The sequence below is a fragment of the Nylanderia fulva genome, unplaced genomic scaffold (assembly GCF_048542155.1).
Source record: "Nylanderia fulva isolate GAGA-0341 unplaced genomic scaffold, ASM4854215v1 Scaffold170, whole genome shotgun sequence".
NCBI lineage: Eukaryota > Metazoa > Arthropoda > Insecta > Hymenoptera > Formicidae > Nylanderia > Nylanderia fulva.
In genome coordinates, this window is record NW_028189946.1 from 59,002 (window position 1) to 82,829 (window position 23,828).

The window sequence follows — 23,828 nt, forward strand, 5'->3', positions numbered from 1 at the left end:
TGTGGAAATAGGCTGTGGAACGGTCGGACACGCGGCAGAGAGCGGGAAAGACACACGGCCGAGGAAAGGAAGGAAAAGGAAAAAGAGAGAGAGACAGAAAAAGAGAGAAGAGAGAAGAAGAGAAAGAGGAAAAGATGGAATAATGTGGAGAGGTGAGAAGGGTATGAGATGGAGGAATGTAGTGAGGTGTACAAAAGTGTAGAAGACAGAAGTGCAGGAAGTCGATAAGAAAAGGAGAAAGATCGGTAAAAGAAAAGAAGATTAGTGTCCTTTTCCTCCACTTTCTCTTCCCTCTTTTTACTCTCCACTATTACCCGCCACTTAATGCCAACACTCCACCTTCTTCACCTCCATAAATAATTCATAACTTCAACTTTTCCTCGGAGCACTTTTCAAAGATGAACGAGAGAGGGGGACAGGTAAAACCGGCACACAAGAGGACGCTATGGATAGCACGTGGACAGGAGGGCGATAGCGCGTATGCATGAAACGCATTAAGCATTAAGCGGAATGTGAGAGAAAAGGGTATAAAGTGTAAAGAAGTAGAGAGTTTTAAAGGTATATAGAGGTGTTGGAAATCGGCGGAGGTAAGAGAAGTGGCAGAAGGAAAGGGAGAGGAGATAAGGAAGTGATAAAGAATGTGGCAAGGAGCGAGAAAAGAAAGAAAAGGAAAATGAGGTTAAAGAGTGATCTAAGGAGTGAAAGAAAGATGGCAAAAGACAAGAGGTGTGGATGCAAGGATGAGACGAAAGAAACAAACAGATTACTAAGAGGAATTACGGAGTTGATGGAAGAGATGAGAGAAATGAGAGAGGAGAAAGAATAGAGAAGAAAGGAGAGGGAAAAAAGGAGAACGGAAGATGGTAAGAAAGAAACGAGAGAGAGAGAGAGAGAGGGAAGAGGAGAGCATGGAAATGAAAAATAGGCAGGAAGAAAGTAAGATAGAAAGAAAAGAGCAGAGTATCGAGGAAATGAAAGAGAGAAAGGAAAGAAGAGATGGGCAAAAGATGGAGGAGGAGAAGGAACGTGGTCTGGAGAGGGGTGAACGGAGAGGACAGAGAAGAAAGAAGAGTACTAATAAAAATGTACATAGAAAGAGTGTTGGGAAGAGAAGTGGAAGTGAGAGAGTTAGCGGAGGTAAAAAGAGAGGATGGAAGGATGATTGTAATAGCGGAGATGGAGGACAAAGAGGAAAGAAAAGAGCTGTTGAAGATGGGTAGAGAGATATGGAGATGGAAAGTAAGAGTAGAGAAGACCTGACACTGGAAGAAAGAAGGATAAGATAGAGAATAATGGACAGAGCAAGGATAGTAAGAGGAAAAGGAAGGCACGCGGTGGTAAGCGGTAGGAGGATGTGGGTAAAAGGGAGGGAAATGGGTATGGAATGAGGGCATGGGTGAGTTAAGGGAAAAGGGAAAAAAGGAAGAGAGGGAGGACTAGAGAGGGAGAGTAAGGAGCTAAGAGAGCAGGGGGGAGAGAAAGAGGATAGGAAGTAAAGGAAGAGAATAGAGAAGGGTAGAAAGACTGGAGAAGGAAAGATGAGAGAAAGGGATGGAGAAGAGGGAAGGAGAAGGAGGAGAAAAAAGAGGGAAAAAGGACAGGAAAGAAGAAAGAGGGGAAAGGCGCTTTAGAGAAAATTTTAAGGTCGCAAAAAGGCCAGGAGAGAAGAGAAGAAGAAAGATTAAATTGTATGATGTAGGTAGAGAGGGGAAGGAGGGAAGGATGAGAGGAGGAGAGAAGACGAGAGAGAAGAGAATAAGAGGAGATGAGAGGACAGGTTAGGAGAAGAAGGAGGAGGTTATGGGATAATTGTTAGATGAATGAAGGACAGAGAGGAAAGAGGAGAGGAAAAGACAGAAGTGGAGGAGGTATGGAGAGATAGAAGGATGGAAAGGAGGAAGAGAAAGGGAGAAAGTAGTTTAGAAACTGTTAAAAGGGGGAGAGTAAGATGAATAAGTGGGAGGATAGAGAAAAATAGAGAGAAATGTTAGGAAGTTTTATGTTAAAGAAGAAGGAGAGGAAGGAGAGAAGGAGTGGTGAGAGAGCAGAGAACAGAGAAACGGTAGCAGGGATGAACGGAATCAAGGAGGAGAGTCCAGATGCTGGCGTAAAGTCCTGAGTGGAGGAAGGAAACAGACAAGGATAGAGAGAGAGAGGAACTTGGACAGAGAGAGACGAAGGAAAAGAAGAGAGAGAGGAATTTATATCGTATTGTGACATTGTATTATAATGTAAAGGAAGTTTGTATCATATGTAAAGGAATTGAGTGGGAGGATGTAAGGGGTTTGGTGGTCTCCGGAAAACACTCCGGTAGTCCAGAGAGAAACCGGAATAAACCTATCTATCTATTTATCTATGTATTAAGAGGTTCCATTTAAAAAAATTAAGTTGACTTTGACCTGACCTTAGCAATACCACCTATTGTCAAATTAACATTGTCATTAAATGCGTTTTTTTTTAAGTTTTACAACATTTGTTTGAAACATTTTTTCTAATATGGATTGTATAAAAAATATTCAACTGTTTTCAGATTTTTGGGATATCTCCCTGTACATCTATCAATATAATTCAGAAAGACGAGTCTTTTAAGAAAGTTTACTGATTTTTAACACATCTTAACTCATAAATATTTTGCTTGGCATCCAATAATACTATTCAATAATCAATGTATCTTTTTGTTGTAAATCTGATACATATTATATACATATTATACTCTTTTTTTTTCATCACATAAGTGAATAATATGTATTTCATTTTTTGTAAAAGTATTACTTTCTCTACATTTTTAAAATATTTTTTATTAACATTTTATTTGTTTTAATCTTTTTAAAGAAATTAGGAGACGCAGTAGCATCTCACTAAGGATATTTTTTTTTTAATTTAATTAAAAAATATCGAAAATATAGCGAAAACATTGAGAGATATCGAAAAAACCGAAAAAACGCTACTATATTCTTTACCGGAGGTAATACGATTTCGTGAATATATGAAAGAATGATTTGAAATATCTCTTAAACCGGAACATATTTTTCAAAAGATGGCCATATCAATCGAAAGCGCGAATTTTTCTGCGTCAAATGAAACCTTGATGAAGTTGATAGCTGCACTGCAAAGATACGAATTTTTTAATTAATTTTGCGGCTGAAAAGGTGTTCATTCAACTACGTCGTCGGACTTATCGAGCCGTCATCTTGTCCGAGATGGGTGACCGCCAAAACACTTGGTTGCTTAACCTCACGCTTTCTCACTCTTTCTCACCCTCTCCCATCCTCCCCATTCTCCCAATCCTCTCCCACCCCCCTTGGGAAAAAAATGTTAAAATGCTGAATTTTGATACAGATCTTCATTTTTAGATAAAATCGACGGCGAAAAAAGTTTACCATTATACAGTGGCCGTTAAGAAGAATAATTAAACAATTAGAACTCGAATTTCATCCTTTGCAAATATTTCGTTAAATATAAATTTTGCACAAAAAAAAACAAAAAAACAAAAGTATAAAAGTACAAAATTAAAAAATATAATAATTTTAGACAAAAATGTTCTATAAGTTTTTTTCATACGGGTAATACTTTTTATGTAAATAATTCTTGCAAGATGTACGTTGCACGGTGAATTGGCGGAGCGCGATGGTGCGTGACGACAGACGTTATGCGGATTGAAGCGTTACACGTGCGCACAAAAATGTATAAATAATTGAACGAATTATTATACAGAAATAAGCAAAGAATTATTGAAAAGCCGGATATTTTAACTTTTCAATGCAAATCTCTTTTATTATTTTATGCCAATTCTTTAAAATTTTACGACAGTTTAATAAAAATTTTACACGTAAGTTTTGCCTTTTCTCATAAAATTGGTAACAAATAGTCGTAAAATTTTTAGAAAAATTGTAAAATAACAAATCAAATTACATTAAAAAGCTGAAATCTCCAGCTTTTCAATGGTTTTTTGCTCATTTCTGTTTGATAATTTATTCAAAAGTTATGACACTTTTTGTTCGCGCGTGTGACACTTCAATCTACATATGTCGGCACACTTTATCGCGCTCCGTCAATTCACCGCACAACAAACAACTTGTAATTTTTTTACATAAAAAGTATTGCTTGTACGTAAAACGTTATACAACACTTGGAAAATTGTGCATTCTTTAACTTTCTATTTTTGTATTTTTTTATAAAATGGATATATAACGAGAGATTTGTAAAATAATAGAATTTGGGTACTAATTGTTTAATTTTATTTTTTAGCTATTACTGTACAATGGTAAATTTTTTTTCTTAAATCTTATGCAAAAACGAAAGTCTGTACCAAACTTCAGTTTGCTAACATTTTTTTCAAGGTTTCGCTCAATTTTTATCTAAAGTAACTGTAGCATAAAGTATATTGAGAGACATGATCAAAACTACACGCATGCACGTGCATACGTATGTACACAAGCATGTACGCACGTAACAAACACATATTTACATATACATATTTTTTAATATATCTTTTAATGAACTTTGCAAAAATATGTGAAATCCATACAAAAAACATCACAGATATTTAAAAAAAGCATTAAGTATCTTTTGTTAAAAAATTAGCACAAATAGTTCTTTACAAAAATGACCATTAAAAATAATATTATTTTGTCAAAAATTATATTTTAATAAATTATATTAGCCAAAATAGTACTTTATTATCATTAAAAATAGTCGAAAATTAGTTTTGAGACTTTCGCGGCCATTGGAATTATCAATGCAAAAGGTTTCCGGATGGATGCCGCGTGGTTTAACAGCGTAATGCCGACGTTTCGCAAACGTTGCAGTTTGCATCTTCAGGGCTGAGAGCTCCGATATTGAGCTTTCTTGGGTTGTGGTCCTTATATATATTATGGGAGGTTTTTCATCTATGGAAAAGTATTCCGTAATGACGCCGCCTAGTGGTGTGAATGTATATTAAGGGCAGTGTGCCAAATAGGGTTTGTTTGATTACCTTTGTCGCGGTTGAGGTTGTCGGGATGTTTCAGAATTTCTAGGGCTTCACGATGTTTTCTGGCAAAATAGCTTTGCGAGGGGCTAGTCTGGTTGCTTTGTCGTATTGTACCGAGTGTTCCGTCTCCATCCAATGTTCTGTCAAGGCTGATTGACTAAAATGGCAGTACCTGGCACTCCGTTGGTGTTTCTTAATTCGTGTACTGATCTTTCTTCCAGTTTCTCCTATGTACACTTTTCCGCAGGAGCAAGGAATCCTCTATACACCTGGTGTTTCTAAGTGTGGTCTCCGGCCTTTGGGATTAGGAAGTAGTTGCGCAATCTTATTTTGAGGTTTGGAAATTACTTTGATATTGTGTTTACCCAGGATCCTGCTAATGCGTTTTGTTGTACCCTGAAGATACGGAAGGATCGTCCCTTTTTTATCTTCTTTTTCTTCTTCCTCTTTTTCACTTGATGCACTCATATTTGTAGAACTGGAGATTTTATTTTTCAGCCTTTCAGTTGTTCGATGGATATCTTTGGTGTTATACCCATTCTTGGTCAAAACTTGGTTGAGATGTTCTAATTCTTCATTCAGGGAAGTTGGTTCAGAAATTGTTAAGGCTCTGTATATTAATGAACTGATGACAGAATTCTTCTGAGCCGGGTGATGATGAGAGGTAGCATGGAGGTAACGATCCGTATGTGTTGGTTTTCGATAAACCCGATGGCCTAAGGTGCCGTCTTCGTTCTTTTTAACTAACACGTTTAAAAAGGAAAGCTGATTATTCTATTCTATTTCCATTGTTAACTGAATACTGCGGTGCTGAGAATTTAAAAAGTCGAGAAATTGAGAAAGCGTTTATCTGCCATGACTCCAGATGACAAAGGTGTCATCAACATATGGAAACCAGTAGAGGGTTTGAGAGGTGCGTTTTTCAGGACTTCCCTGAATGAAGAATTAGAACATCTCAACCAAGTCTTGACCAAGAATGGGTATAACACCAAAGATATCCATCGAACAACTGAAAGGCTGAAAAATAAAATCTCCAGTTCTACAAATATGAGTGCATCAAGTGAAAAAGAAGAAGGAGAAAAAGAAGATAAAAAAGGGACGATCCTTCCGTATCTTCAGGGTACAACAAAACGCATTAGCAGGATCCTGGGTAAACACAATATCAAAGTAATTTCCAAACCTCAAAATAAGATTGCGCAACTACTTCCTAATCCCAAAGGCCGGAGACCACACTTAGAAACACCAGGTGTATACAGGATTCCTTGCTCCTGCGGAAAAGTGTACATAGGAGAAACTGGAAGAAAGATCAGTACACGAATTAAGGAACACCAACGGAGTGCCAGGTACTGCCATTTTAGGCAATCAGCCTTGACAGAACATTGGATGGAGACGGGACACTCGGTACAATACAACAAAGCAACCAGACTAGCCCTCTCGCAAAGCTATTTCGCCAAAAAACATCGTGATGCCCTAGAAATTCTGAAACATCCCGACAACCTCAACCGCGACAAAGATTATCAAACAAACCCTATTTGGCACATTGCCCTTAATATACACTCACACCACTAGGCGGCGTCATTACGGAATACTTTTAGATAAAAAACCTCCCATAATATATATAAGGACCACAACCCAAGAAAGCTCAATATCGGAGCTCTCAGCCCTGAAGATGCAAACTGCAACGTTTGCGAAACGTCAGCATTACCCTGTTAAACCACGCGGCATTCATCCGGAAACCTTTTGCATTGATAGTCGAAAATTATATTTTTAATTAAAATTATCCTTTACACTCTTTTTGTGTGATATAAAAAAAAATAACAGGATAGTATTTCTGTATGACAAAAAACGTTATTATAAAAGAAAGTCATATATATGTGTTATCGTAGATCATATATATGTAGCATAGTATTGTAAAATTTAAATTTATAATAATTTTTTAAAACATTATATCTTCTTAAATTTACTTAGTGTGACTTTTTTATTTCACTATTTTTTGATGCGAATATTTTAAGATTTAAAAAGTATTTAAAAAGCACAATATTTATGTGTCACCAGTGAAAAAGAAAATTAATAAATTATTGTGAACCCCCCAACTGGCTACAGTAATTTTTATTAATTCAATATTATACAAATTATTACAGATTATGTTTTAACTTTTGGGTTAGGTCTTTTTCAAATCTTAAATACAATATAGTAAAACTTCGACATATTAGAATATAAATAAAATATGTCAGATAAACATTTCACAAGGATAGTAAAGACAAATTTTAAGATTTTTTGTCTTATTAATAAAGATAAAATATAATTTATAAATATAATTTTTAAACAATTTTGTAAAAAATTATTTTGGTTACAGATGTAATTTTTGAAAAGATTAAATATCTTTTATGGCTATAAACTTCAAAAAGATAATTTTTTAATGATAATTTTTGTAGATTACTTTATTAACTAGAAGTTATAATTTATGAGAAAATAATAATTTTAATGGCGATTAATTTTTGAACAAGATTTAAACTAAGAACGATAGTAAGTATACTATGGGAGTTCTAACCCAGAGACAACCCAGAGAGAGGGAGTGCGGGGCGGGAGGGAGAGTTCGGTGGCGAGGGGGATGACGTCATGTGGGGCGGGGAGCTGATCAAATCAAGTTTCAAGCTAAGCTTATCTTATCAATTCAAATTTTAAAATAAGAAGCGCTTATCAGTTCATGTTACATGATATGTTTATAGACAAAAGATAAACAGATATCTATTACAACGATATCTATTACCCAAAACAAAAACAAGAATATCGGCTAAGATAAGATAAACATATACTTAGATAGTCAAACGTGTGCACAGACAAGGCACGTAGTGCTGTCACTACGTGCAATCCCTGTGCTGCCACCGTATTTTCACTGTTTGAAAGCGCACACGGTGACAGCACAGTAACGGTACCAAAACACACGCCGTGTAATGAAGAGGGCAGCACTATAGATGGATCACAACGTGCGTTCACGGTATTTTCACGCATGTATTTTGTCACGTGAGTATGTTTTAAATAAAAGGCGCCATTACTTGCATAACGGATATAGAGAATATATACGGATCACGGAATGTGTTTGTATAAATATAAAAATATATAATATTTTTAATATATAAAGAGAATTTCAAAGTTTTTTTTTCTTTGTTCACAACTGACTTTCTGGTAAGTATATATCTAATAATATCATACAATTTTTGTTTTTTGAAAGTATAACTACATATATATATATGTGTGTGTGCGTGTGTGTGTGTGTGTGTGTGTGTGTGTGTGTGTGTGTGTGACTATTTTTCACTCCGAAAAATTTTGTATATATTAAAAATTTTTATAATTATATATTTACGTATCATCAAATATATCTAATAATGTATAATATATATATATATATATATGTATATAAATATATAATTGCGTCCGTTTACGCATTGTCTCTTTGTTATAAATCCTTTTAATAATATATATATATTATATCTGGGGCATTATTTATGAAGTAATCCACCCTCAAAGTTTTTCCATCACGCTGAAATTTGCAGAAAGTATAGTCCTATCAAAAGTAAAATTATTCCTCAAGTTGTTTGGCCTACACCATACAGGCTCTGTGTTAACAGGGACTTGAATTTTTGTCATTTTGGTCGTTACATCTAACTTCAAATGTTGATAATTTTCAGAAGACTACTCCGATTTTAAAAAATAAGATGTGATTTTGAAAAGTCTTTTTACGTACTTTAATCTTGTAAAATTAGTTTTTTTTTCAATAATAATTTACATAAAATTTTTAGAAAACAAAGTAAAAATCAATTTTTTCTCAAATTTAGACATCTTTGATTTAAAAAAAAAAATCTTAAAAAAAGTAAAAATTTTCCCCTTTAAAACGCTTCTAGAGCCAAGATGGGCGGGCTTTTAGTTTTCAAGATGGGCAGGTTTTTACTTTTCAAGATATAGTCTATTTTAGAACCAGCGTGTCACCCATGATGCAGTTCGGACGTTGTTACAAATACAGAAAGATATCTGGCCAGTTCTATTGCTTGTGGCCAAACGTGGTGACTTTTCATATATTATATATATATATATATATATATATATATATATATATATATATATATATATATATAATGCCCCATATATGATATAAAAAGAAACAGAATAAGATTTAAAAAGCAGGAATGTTTGTTATATTGATTAACTTACGTTTGCTTTTAAATTTTATATTTTATAAAATCTTTTCTAATTCTCTTAATTTAAGAAAAATAACATTATTTATTGTTTAAGAATAAATGTTCCTGCTTTTTAAATCTTATTTTGTTTCTTTTTAACAATTTATTTTTACTCCTCCATGCTCTTTTTTGATTAACTTATCAGATATTTTGTAAGTATATATTATATATATATATATATATATATATAATAAATATATATATATATATATAATTTATATATGTGTATTTTATAATGTATATTTTATATACAATTTATATATGTATATGTACATTTATATATGTATATATATATATATATATATATATATATATATATATAATATATACTTACAAAATATTTGATAAGTTAATCGAAAAAGAGCATGGAGGAGTAAACATAAATTGTTAAAAAAAAACAAAATAAGATTTAAAAAGCAGGAACATTTATTCTTAAACAATAAATAATGTTATTTTTCTTAAATTAAGAGAATTAGAAAAGATTTTATAAAATATAAAATTTAAAAGCAAACGTAAGTTAATCAATATAACAAACATTCCTGTTTTTTAAATCTTATTCTGTTTCTTTTTAACAATTTGTTTTTATATCCTGCATCCTCTCTTTCCGGTTAACTTATCAGATACTTTGTCAGTATGTATATATACATAAGAGGTCACCATGTCTGGCCACAAGCAATAGAACTGGCCAGATATATTTCTGTATTTGTAACAGCGCCCAAACTACATCGTGGGTAACGCGCTTGGTTCTAAAATGAACTATATCTTGAAAACTAAAAACCTGCTTATCGTAGCCTTGGAAGCGTTTTAAAGCAGAAGATTTATACTTTTTTTCAGATTTTTTTGAAAAAAATCGAAGATGTCTAAATTTAAAAAAAAATTGATTTTTACATTGTTTTTTGAAAATCTTATATAAATTGTTATTGAAAGAAAAAACCAATTTTACTAGATTAAAGTACGTAAAAAAAGTTTCAAAATCACATCTTATTTTTAACATCGGAGTAATCTTCTGAAATTTATCAACGTTTGAAGTTGGACGTAACAGCCGAAATAATAAAAGTTTAAGTTAAGTCCTTGTTAACAAAGCACCTGTAAGACGTGGGCCAAATAACTTGGAGAATAAATTTACTTTTAATAGAACTACATATATATTATACATTATTAGATATATTTGATGATACGTAAATATATAATTATAAAAATTTTTGATATATGCAAATTTTTTGAAATGAAAAACAGTCACACACACACACACACATATATATACACATGCATGTACTTTCAAAAAACAAAAATTGTATTATATTATTAGAGAGAGAAAGAAAAAAGGAGAGAGAGAGAGGGAGAGAAAAAGAGAGGGAGGGAGAGAGAGAGAGAGAGGGGGGGAGAGGAAGAGAGTGAGCAAAAGAGGGAGAAAAGAGGAGAGGGAGAGGGAGAGATACGATCTTGCTTAATCATTTCGTGCACAGCATCGATGTTTTCTGGCACTACAGTCGATTTTGGACGACCTTCACGAAACTCGTCGGACAGCGAACTACGACCACGATTGAATTCACTATACCAGCGATACACAGTGGTTTTTGATGGAGCTTCATCGCCAAAAGTCAAATTAAGTTGATTGACGCACTCTTGTTGTGATAATCCACGTCGAAAGTCGTAAAAAATCATCGCACGAAAATGTTCACGATTCAGTTCCATTTTTTGCCGAGACGAAACTTTCAACTAAATATAAAATAAACAAATAGCGTCCGTATGACAAAATGTTCTCAGTATGTATATCGTCAAAAATGTCAAACTTTACGATGGAACCGTCAGATGGACTCACATGACATCAGTGTTGCCAATTCCCGAAATATAAATAGTGACCCTAGTGAGAGAGGGGGAGAGAGGAGGGACAAGAGAAGAAGAAAAAAGGCAATAGAGATAAAAGGGATTGTAATGGAGGAAATGGGAAGTATGGGGGAGAAGAGAAGGGAAGAAGAGGAAGCAGAAAAGAAGAAGATGTAGCAAAGGGTATAGAATAGAAAGAAAAAGAGGAATGTGATAAGAGATATGAGGAAAAGGATGAAGAAAAAACGTGGTCTGGAGGAGAATTAACAGAGAGGGCCAGGAAAAAAGGACGATCATGGTGGAGAGATACACGGAGGGAGCTCTAGGAAGGATAGTGAAGATTAGGAGAATGGAAGTAAGGAGGATGACGGGAGGATAATAGTGATAACGGAGATGAAGGAGGAGGAAGACAAGAAGAAGCTGTTAGAGATGGGGAGAATGTTATGAAGAAGATTGGGAGTGTCAATTCCTAAGTTAATGAGGACATGACGAGGGAGAAAAGGAGAATAAGATGGAAAATGGTAGAGAGAGAGAGCGAGGATAGAGGAGAAAAGGGAGAAACGTGGTGGTTAGTGGAAAAAGATGTGGGTGGACGGAAAGAAATGGGGGTGGAATGAAGAAAAGGAAGGTTTAAGGGAGAAGAGAAAATAAGTGAAGTAGAAAGTAGGAGAAGAGGGTGATGAAAGAAAGGAGATGAAATAAAAGTGGGAGGAGATGAGAGAAAGGAGTTGGAAAAAAGAATATGAGACTATTTTCATATTCTTCTTTCCAACTCCTTTCTCTCATTCTTTCCCACTTTTATTTCATTCCTATGAAAATGGGGGAAAAAGAGTAGATCTGGTTACTTTGTTAAAGGAAGAAAGGTGGAAGGAGAACGGAGGAAAGGACCAAAGGAATGTGAGATATAGTAGTATATCCGCCCTTGGTTATGACGCATAAGACTTGAGAATTTAAGGAAGGAAGGTAAAGGACGAGAAAAGGAGACGAGAAAAAAAGAGCGGATAAGAGGAAGAAGAGGGAAGGGGTTTTAGAGATTTATAAAGAGGTTGCATAAGGCCAGGATAAGAATGGAAAAGGAATATATAAATGTATATAGTATTTCTGTATTTTTGGAGGAGAGTTAGGAGGATGTAAGGAGTTTGGCGCACTCTTGAAAACGCCCCGACAAGGGGAGTCCGGAATATCTATCTATCTCTCTATCTGTCTATCTGTCTATTTATCTCTTTAGTATTTTCAGCCAAGGCGTAAACTAAGAATATTAAGAATATATAATTCGGCTCTCCAAGTACGGCGTTATTTAGTTAGAAAGGCAGAGAGAAGTATCGTTTTGTAAGTGTCTGAAGAGCTCATTGTCAGTTGGAAGAGCAGTCGCCCGACAAGCGAAAAGTCTCGAGTTCGATTCCCGATTCAGGCAACTTTTGGACCGATATTTTTCTTACCTATAGCTTTACATGGGGGTTAAAGGGGTAACAGGAATTAGAGATCCAAATCGAGGATGTTATTCCTATTCAACGAAAAGTTAATTTTTGTAGACGCAAAGACATCGCGGTAGGCTCTGCAGCCGATATAGATATAGATATAAATAATATTTTCCTTCAAAATTCGATGGCATATTTAATTTAATAATAATTAAGTTTTAATATGAGTTTGTTATGAGAATCTGGGCGCAGTTAATAAAGCGCATATTTATATTTGCTTCATTTTTCAATAGATATTTAATATAAAGGAAATTTACACATGTAGTGATAGCGATCGTTTTAGCTTTTTTTTTAGCCTTTTTCAGCGCATACAGTAAACAAAGATTTAGAAATTAAATAGATAAATGAATCACGTTCACGATGAGAAAGATTATCTCACTTTATAATACTATATAGCGAGGCAATGTTATTATTATATTTGGAACTTTTCTAAGCACAACGTTTTTTCTTCACTAGGTTGAAAAGTCCTAAAGTATTCGATTTATATGCATATTAATTTGCCGTTATTTATTGCATCGACAAAAAGTGCGATTACGATCATATCAAGGAGTTAAAAACCAGGCTATTACATAAGTATAACGAAGATAATATAGATTGTATCAACTTACCTTTTTCCTCATAAACTGTCGTAACTGATTTGGAATGCTGAAATAAATTATTTCTTTTGCCAAGACGACAGATAAGTAAATAGATAAGATATGGTTAGATATGGTTTTTTCTGACCAACGGGCGATAACTATTTTTTTCAGTGGTTGTTTTGTTGTTGCTTGTGCCGACTGTAGATATGTATATGGTAGAGATGGACAATCTACAATAACAAACGATAACAACCGACAACTATGAAATCGGTACCTAGCAAGAGTTAAATACTATTGATATTATTCATAGAGAGAGAGAAAAAAATTATTGACACTTCTCTAAACAAAACAAAGAATTATGAGTGAATTTTTTTGTAAAGTAAATTATAATAAATATTTATTCTAATGTAATATACAATTCAGATTTCTTTGAAATATATTCTTAAAGTCGTGACTCTCAATAACATTTAAAAGTTTTATTTGTTATTTTTATCATTCATTGCCTATTAAAAAATTATTAATAAATAAAAATGTATGAAAAGTGAGGTTCACAAGTAAATAGATAATAGAAACTTCAATATTACACGCTTCATCGTTATAGATATTGAGAGTGAGAAAGAAAAAGAGAAAACAATTATTGACACTTCTTCTCTAAACAAAACAAAGAGATATATGTGAATTTTTTGCAAAGTAAATTAAAATAAATATTCATTTTAATGTAATATACAATTCAAATTTCTTTGAAATATATTCTTAAAATCGTGACTCTCAATAATATTTAAAAGCTATTATTTTTATTGCTTATTGCCTATAAAAAATTATTAATAAATAAAGATGTATAAAAAGTGAGGTTCAAAAGTAAATAGATAATAAAAACTTTAATATTACACGCTTTATAGTTATAGATATTACTATGCATACACACGCGCAGTTAAAAAAATTTACAGAGTGTTCTATGACTCGAGGCCTATATGTTAATATGTATATATCATTGAAGTCATTTAGAATTAAAATTATCTAATAAACATGTCCAAAAGTGTTTTTTGATTATTCAAAATTATAAATGTATTACAAATTCTGTTCAAAATTATCTCCTATAAATGCAAAATCTTGCTCTGCATAAAAATAATGTAACAGCTCGCTTCATTATATCAGAAGAATTTCTTATTTTGACGCTATGTGTGTTTTAAGCCTTTTTCTCGTTATTATTAATAAAAATAAAATATAATTTATAAATATAATTTTTAAGAAAATATTTTTGATGATGATTAATTTTTGTAAAGGTTATATTTTTAATATTAAGAAAAACGAGCTAATTAAGAGCCAAGCGTGATTATTAATACGCGAAAATATGGAAACTTAACATTTCAAAGTTTATTTATTTACATATCGTATGTTTTAGTCCTCTATTTTCGACTATCTTCAGCATCTATTACAATAAAAAATCGCAAAATTAATGAAATTGAATACACAAGAAGGAAAAAGAAACGGAATCGCATATACATACGTAATACAGTTCTAATCGCTCACACAGAAACTCATGACAATGCCTGACATGGTCTAATTCCGGTAGTCGCCGCAAAGAACCATTTGGTTACATTGCTCAATACAGTACTGGGACGCAAACAAAATTAAAATATAATAGAGATATAATATAGAAATACAAAAGTTGTCAAGTAATGTCGCAAAGCACAAACAATAAACAAAAATCGAGTTATAAAAACGAAGCAATCCATTTTAATAAGTCAAACTGCTATATTTATTTATAATAGAAATCAAATTGCGACCAAACATATTTCCGCTAATATTTCAAAATCAAATAATCTAGCCATATTATTGTCAAATAAATCTAAATTTATAAATTCAAATTCTAGGTGAATTCTCCACCAAATTGACATACGCGTACAGACTCTTTGTATCATTTTGTAAGTTTATACCGTTACATTGTCTCTTGATGAAGATCATCTCGGACATCAAATGTTTGATACAGTCATAAAAACTTTTAATTCTTTTTACAACAGACTGCGTTTTACCATGGAGGAAGGTGCGGACAGTCGGTTGAATTTCCTTAATACAACCATCATTTTAGAAAATAACCACATCACTTCCGATTGATTTCATAAAATTACGTATTCAGATAGATACTTAAATTTTGAGTCTCATCCTCTCTGCCATAAAAAAGGCACGATTATAAGCCTCATAGACGTTTAGATTGTCTCATTCGGATTCCACCAGAAGAATCTTGAGCTCGTGGTTAATATTCTTTTGAAGAATGGTTATCCTCTGGACTTCATATTTTGCAAGAATGGCTTAAAAAGCTCATAGTCACGTCCAATAAGCAGATAATGTTGTGTAACGCAGCGTAGAGAAGCTGTCCCACGTTTAGACCGCGGAAAGATTGCCTCATGACCACGTGGTCGAGGAAGTAAAATGAATGGATATTTGTTCCTCTTGATTATACAGGGTGTACCAAAAGTCTCAATACGGTCGAATATTTTATAAACTATGCATGTTCGGAAAAATCTGTCAGACATAGGTTGTAGAGCTTTAAATTGCGCATTACATGGTAATATTAGTATGACCTTGAATAGCACCGTCAAGGTCACATAAAGATTACTTTGAACTTTTTAAATGTAACCCCCATTTTATATTTTATATTCTCGTAACTAACGTCGAAAGCTTTCCAAAACACTATAACAAAATATTTTTCTATTAAGTATTTTTTGAGTTATGGACCATGAAAGTCATAACACGAGGTATGTCTCGCGTAGAGGTTTTATGCACGTTATTATAATAATACCACGTTGACATAAACCCTTCAAAACATTAATTTTTTCCGGATACTGTGTATGAAGGTCACACATCCAATGAGAATTTTCATCAGTCCAGTATTTACAGTTATGTCGATTAACAGCTCCATTTAATTCAAATGTTGCTACATCTGAAAAAATTAAATAATTTAAAAAATAAAAAAAAAATTTAAATTAATCAATTAAGAATTCCATAAACTATTATCTCACTGATACAAGAACAAGATCGCGATTCACACTAAACACCGAGTCGTAGGAATACGAGCGCAATATTTACATGTATACTGCGTATGACCTCCGCGTAAGACCTAATGCAGTAACGTAAAAGTTATTGTTTTGATCGAGTGAAGTCCATGTAAATATCGTTCTTGTATCAGTGAGATAATAGTTTATGGAATTCTTAATTATTTAATTTTTAAAATTTTTTATTTTTTGAATTATTTAATTTTTTCAGATGTAGCAACATTTGAATTAAATAGAGCTGTTAATCGACATAACTGTAGATACTGGACTGATGAAAATTGGATGTGTGACCTTTATACACAGTATTCGGAAAAAATTAATGTTTAGAAGAGTCTATGTCAACGTGGTATCCCAGCAAACACCGATATATAATTGTTACATTGCTATAATAAAACGGAATATAACATGTAATATAACGCCAGTAATATATCCCAAGATAGCACTGACTTATCAATACATCAATGTGCTATTTGGTATATAATTACAATATAACTACAATGTAATATATGTTATATTAAAAATGTTACATCTATGAGTGGGAAATTACAACTAACATATACGTTACATGTAACATGCTTAAATATATAACATTTATATACTGTGTTTGCTGGGATTATTGTAATAACGTGCATAAAACCTCTACGCGAGACATATCTCGTGTTATGACTTTCATGGTCCATAATTCAAAAAATACTTGATAGAAAAATATTTTGTTATAGTGTTTTGGAAACGTCTGCCTAGCTAGCCTTCCCGAGTTACACACATGTATTAAAAATTTAACATTATTATGCGCTAATTATGCGCTCTTCAAATTTATTTTAAAAAAATTTTACGCTTATTTAGTTTACGCTTATTTTAGTTTAGCAAGAAAAAAAATTTTTTTTTGTGGGGGGCTGAGTAAATAGTCAGTGAGCCTCTCCATCCATTAATAACAAATAACCCAGCAAACACAGTATATAAATGTTATATACTCAAGCATGTTACATGTAACGTATATGTTAATTGTAATTTCCCACTCATAGATGTAACATTTTTAATATTATATATATTACATTGTAGTTATATTGTCATTATATCCCAAGATAGCACTGACTTATCAATACATCAATGTACTATTTGGTATCTAATTATAATATAACTACAATGTAATATATGTTATATTAAAATGTTACATCTATGAGTGGGAAATTACAACTAACATGGATGTTACATGTAACGTACACGTTATATTACCTGTTATATTTCGTTTTAATATAGCAATGTAACAATTATATATTGGTGTTTGCTGGGAAACTAAAAGAATTAACACACAGGATTTATGCGCTAATTATGCGCTAGTAAATCGAAATAATTTTGATTTGTGCGCTGCAACTCTTAAGGGACTTTTCTTAAAGCAAAGGGCGACATTCTAGTATAACTCATTTAAAATTGGAAAACAGAGAAAATAAATTATACACGGTAACTTATCGATTTATGCGCTATTATTTTGAGATGATTTTGACTTTTGCGCTGTAACCCTTAAGGGACTTCCCTCTTGAAGCGAAGGGCGGGATTCTAATATAACTCATTTAAAATTGAAAAGCAGAGAAAATAAACTATACACGATAACTTATCGATTTATGCGTTATTATTTCGAGATGATTTCGACTTTAGCGCTATAACCCTTAAGGGATTTTTCTCTTAAAGCAAAAGGAGAGATTCAAATGTAACTCATAGTAAATTGCAAATATAGAAAAATTATATATAAGCAATAAGTAAAAGACTTATAAAAATATTTATGTGCTATTATATGACAATGACTTTTGTATCATGATTGTTCAATCATGAGAGTTATATATGTATATATAAATAATAATATAAATATGATGTTTTTTAATTCGTCCAACAAAGCCAAAGCACGAAAAATTAATTATTCGGAACTGTATCTCTTAATTTGAGATTACTAAGTTCCATATATAAATTAATCTCGAAACTTACATATGGAGAAATAGGCGCGAAAAATATAGGTCCGAAAAGTCGCTGAAGCGGGAAACGAACGGGAAAGTTCCGAATAATTAATTTTTTGTGCTTTGGCTCTGTTGGCCGATTTAAAAAACATCATATTTATATTCTTAATATTGAGAACCGATAAAAATATTTCTTTCTGATTTTATTCACGCCTTGGCCTAATCACGGCGTTATTTATACTAACTATTATACTAACATCTACTAAAAGGCAAATAAAAAATATAGGATCAAAAGGGTGTGAATAGCTTAGTTGGTAAGAGCAGTCGCCCGGAAAGTGAAAGACGCGGGTTCGTTTCCCGCTTCAGCGACTTTTCGGACCTATATTTTTTGCATATTCCTCCAGACCTATTTCTCCATATGTAAGTTTCTAGATTAATTTATATATGAAAAATCAATTGATACAAAGTTTCGCTCGTATATTGTAAATACAACTAGTGATAGATGAAAAGGCCAACTTATCGAGCAATTATTAGAATTGTTCTGTCAAATAAAATTTATTCCATGTATAAACTAAACATAAAACATTATGTGAAAGCTACAAACATTCTATACTCAAACTTAAGCGAAAATTACAATCATTATAAAATAAACGTTTCAACCGCACGCGGTCTTCCTCACAGTATTATATTACAGTAATTATTAAAAAGTACAAAATTATACAAAAATTCCACATAATATCGAAAATTAATGTTAGTTCTTCAATAAGAGTCGAGAATTTATAAACAATTAAAGCGTGTTTCAATCCGTCATATCCAACAAATGTTCGCCTTGATATGATCTTTGATTTTAATCAAATCTCGAAAAGTTTCATCGTTAATATGCAAGAAATTAATACGTTTCGTAGGCGCTGCGATTAATAAAAAATTGACGATTAACGTATGTCAAAAATTAAAATATATATTCTTAACAATAATTAGCAATATGTTTACTTGACATCGTCCTTCTTGACAATTTCAACCACGTTTTTTTGAAAAGTTATTGAAGATGACACAAGACAGGACCAACAATATAAAAAGACACCTCATTTCAAACTCTACTTAATCGAAGAATGTGCGTGTTTATATATGATCTAATATCTATGTTTAAACCGTTAATGTCCTATTTGTCTTATTATTATTTATTGTTCGCTAATTTATCCAAAATATCAAAATACGACTCGCTGAGTAACTCAGTATCTTTGTTTAAATTTAGCCCATTTTTTTGTTCTTTAATATGTAGCATCTCAGAAATGAGTCTTTTATAATATAATAATTATTTTTGTTGTCCAGAATCTTTACGTTATCCCAATTAAATGTATGGTGTTCATTTCTTATGTGTTCAAAAATTACTGAATATTTTGTTGAGTCCAACCTGATATTATTTTTATGTTCTTTTAGTCTCGTCTGTAATTGCCTCCTCGTTTGGCCTACATAAGATGCATTACTATTATTGCAATTGATCTTATAAACAACATTCGAATTACATGGATGTTTAATTTTATCTTTCTATGCTTTAATAATGTTATCAAGTTTGTTTATTTCACGACGTTTCGACCATTTGGTTGTGGTCCTTTTCAAGTGAAATTTCTACAACATAATGTTACACAATATTTTTTAACATACGAAAACTCATTTAAGTGTTAAATTAATAAAATAAGTATAAATTTTATAAACATACCATCAATTAAACCGAGGTTAACATAACATCACACCGGTGTTATTTGAAATCGAAAGTTAAACATTAAAAGAGGAACACGTCCCATCGTTATGATGTTAAAAGTTAAAAATTAAAAGAGGAACACGTCCCATCGTTATGATGTTTCGTCAACGACTAAACTTGAAATGCGCCACTAAACAATCTTTATTATTTTGTCGTAAATGTTTGTCAAATTCTCGGTGTCTTTCTGTAGGTTAACTGTATTGTCATGCTTCTTTATGAAGAACATTTCAGCAATCTCTCTCTTTCTTACATGTTTCTCGTTATGTAAAATTGTCGGTGATTTCCAATGAAAGTTATGCCCAAAATCACATCTGTGTTTGCTCAAAACCGAATGATTAGACTCATGTAATTTAATATTGCTGGCATGTTCCCTCACTCTAGTGCATAAATGTCTTTTTGTTTGTCCAATGTATGATGCATTACAATTTTCACAGTTAATCTTGTAAACTACATTCGTTTTAATATCATTAGTTATTAAATCTTTACCTCGTTTTATCAGCCTATTCAACTTTTTTGGCAAACTATAAACGACATTTATGTTAGCACTATTACGTCTAGTTACGTCGTAGTCAAGTCGTTTAAGCTTATTTTCACCACTAGCGACAAATATTAATTTTGATTGATATTAATTTTAATTGATCGTTATCAAGTTTGTTGAGACATCTGTATCCTACTATACACTGTATTTTTTACCGAGGAGACAATCATTTCTGAGATCCTATTTATATACGGAATGACAAAGAATTTTTTATTAACTGATTCTTTTTCTGTTTTTTCTATGTTAGCTTGTCTTTTTATAATGCTTTTTTTAGATATGAGGTGTTCTATCCGATGATTAATTTTGTTAAAAATCAGATCAAGAAGGTAACCATTGCTTGTGAGTATATTAATGATTAACTTCAAATTTTTATTAAAAAATTGTGGGTGTGATAACAACAAACATCTGTCCACAAGGTTGTATATTATTCCAATTTTATGGCATAATGGGTGGTTAGAAAAAAATGATAAAGTCCTTCCTGAAAAGGTTTCTTTTTGATACCAATCAATGTATATTGTATTATTAATAATTTTTAGTGATAAATCTAAGAAATGCAAGCTACGGTTAACTTCTTGTTCTACCGTGAATTTAAGTCTATCATGATAGTTATTAAAATTATTAACTATCTGAGTCATATTAATCATAGAAGTGGCTAATATTATGTCATCTACATAACGGAAGTAAAACAAACATTTTAAATTTAACGCTTTAAGAACTGTATTATCAAGATTTTGCATAACCAAGTCAGCTATAAGTGGTGATAACGGAGACTCCATAGGGGTCCCAAAAATCTGTTTGTAAATTATATCATTAAATGTAAAATAAGTAGAAGTCAATATGAATTTTATACCACATATAAATTCGCTTTTCGGTATTCTAGTATTTGTTTCAATGTGATCCCATCTATCATTAATCCCATTTATAATAATTGTAATTTTTGCTTAAGTTTGAGTATAGAATGTTTGTAGCTTTCACATAATGTTTTATGTTTAGTTTATAAATGGAATAAATTTTATTTGACAGAACAATTCTAATAATTGCTCAAAAAGTTGGCCTTTTTATCTATTACTAGTTGTATTTATATATGGAACTTAGTGATCTCAAATCAAGAGATACAGTTCCGAATAATTAATTTTTCGTGCTTTGGCTCTGTTGGCCGATTTAAAAAACATCATATATTTATATTTTTAATATTGAGAGCCGATAAAAATATTTTTTTCTGATATAAATAATAACTTATTTATCAACTGTATAAAATAAAAAAAAACAATTAAGGATAATAGGATTATAAAGTTTAAAAGATTACAATTATATATCAGAAAAAGTAAACAAACTTAAAAGTTCTGTAATTATATATATCATTATATCTGATATATAATTATATATATATATATTTGTGTGTGTATATATATATATATATATATATATATATATATAAATTAAATAAACTATTTTAACATGCTTCTTGTATTTTTTTCTAATATATAATTATATATGTATACATATATAATTTGTGTGCGCGCGCGCGCGCGTGTGTGTGTGTGTAATGATCTAATAATAAAATAAAATAATAATTGATATTTTTCGGTTAGATATACTGTGTAGAAACTAAATAAAATATTTTAAGAATATAAATATGTTTTTTTTTTATTTTTTTTTAAATCAGCCAACAGAGCCAAAGCACGAAAAATTAATTATTCGAAACTGTATCTCTTGGTTTGAGATCACTAAGTTCGATATATAAATTAATCTTGAAACATACATATGGAGAAATAGGCGCGAAAAATATAGGTCCGAAAAATCGCTGAAGCGGGAATCGAACCCGCGTTTTTCACTTTCCGGGCGACTGCTCTTACCAACTAAGCTATTCACCCTTTGGATCCTATATTTTATAAAAACATCATATTCATATTCTTAATATTGAGAGCCGATAAAAATATTTTTTTCTAATTTTATTCACGCCTTGGCCTAATCACGGTGTTATTTACTAACATCTACTAAAAGGCAAATGAAAAATGTAGGATCGAAAGAGTTTGAATCGCTTAGTTGGTAAGAGCAGTTGCCCGGAAAGTGAAAGGCGCGGGTTCGATTCCCGCTTCAGCGACTTTTCGGATCTATATTTTTCGCGCCTATTTCTCCATATGTAAGTTTCGAGATTAATTTATATATGGAACTTAGTGATCTCAAACTAAGAGATACAATTCCGAATAATTAATTTTTCGTGCTTTGGCTCTGTTGGCCGATTAAAAAAAAACATCATATATATAGATTCTGAATATTGAGAGCCGATAAAAATATTTCTTTCTGAAAATAATTTAACATGCTTCTCGTTTTTAGAATATATTATTATATTATAATAATATTATATACTATATATTACGATTTGTACGTTGGCTTTGTAGGTCGCTGGTAATTTTTGTTGTTTATTTCTGCAGTCATCGTATTATGTCCATGCATTGTTTTATAACTAACAGCTGTAAAGTGCCCAACAATATTTTTCTCTGAATTTTGCGTATGTGCAGGTAATTTAAAAATAATCGCACCCCTTTACAATATGTTCTTTTGGCATAAATAATTGAAGTTTTTGGGGTATTTGATTCAACTCCACTCCAGTTTTCGTATAGTATGTATCATATATTTCTAATATTAGAAAAGAACCTGCAAAGAAATTATTAAATTGATGAGATGTTACAGAAGATAATTAATATTAATAATATATGTATATTGTAAAAAATTTAAATTTTTATTTACATTTTTATTTCTATTACGCTTTAATTGTTCTTTTAGTTGCATAAAAATTATATATTTAGTTAAGTATTAATAATGTCGTATTATTTTGAAAATAACAATATGTACCAATAAGAATTATGACAACAATATAAAACTAAAAAATATAATTTTAGTTACTTACCAACTTCTGAAATTTTTGTAATGTGTCTTCCTATGCATTTTGCATTAGTTTTCTTATTACAACTTTTCGGTTTTAATATAAAACTACATATTTACAATAACATTTGTAGATTCAACATTCAATAAGTTCTCCAGTACTTGTAATGTAGAAAATAATTTTTCTTGCATATTGTCACATACATCACATGATGTAATTTCTTTAAGATTAGAAATATCACTAAATATTTTTTTATAAAGAGATTCTACTACACCTCGCAATTCATAATGTAGCAATTATCAAATGTTTGTTTGGCTTCAAAAATTTAAGATAAAATAATTGCTCTTGAATAATATGTATTTTTTGATATATCATGTTTAAATGTGTCTACAATCATTTTGAAAAATGCAATGTTATTCCCTAAATCTGTTGCTATAGTTATGAATTCTTCGCTTTGAAATAATGTAAAAAAAATATTTAAAAAATATTATCAAAAACGCATGTTTGTATTAATGAACATTTTTTGCCTTTTATATTAATTGGCTTTAAAGTTAT

The 23,828-nt window shown here is 31.5% G+C and overlaps 1 protein-coding gene across 2 annotated transcripts in view; it reads right to left on the reverse strand.

Moving 5' to 3' along the window:
• Positions 1-13,392, reverse strand: part of LOC146723737 (acyl-CoA Delta-9 desaturase-like) — a 57,427-nt gene extending 44,035 nt beyond the window's left edge. The window contains exon 1 of one of the 2 annotated variants that reach the window (XM_085481272.1): positions 13,121-13,392. The gene's annotated coding sequence lies outside the window, so the exon portion shown is untranslated. The remainder of the gene's footprint in view (positions 1-13,120) is intronic. The other variant, XM_085481273.1, reaches the window with a different exon arrangement.
• Between the last annotated feature and the right edge of the window lie 10,436 nt (positions 13,393-23,828).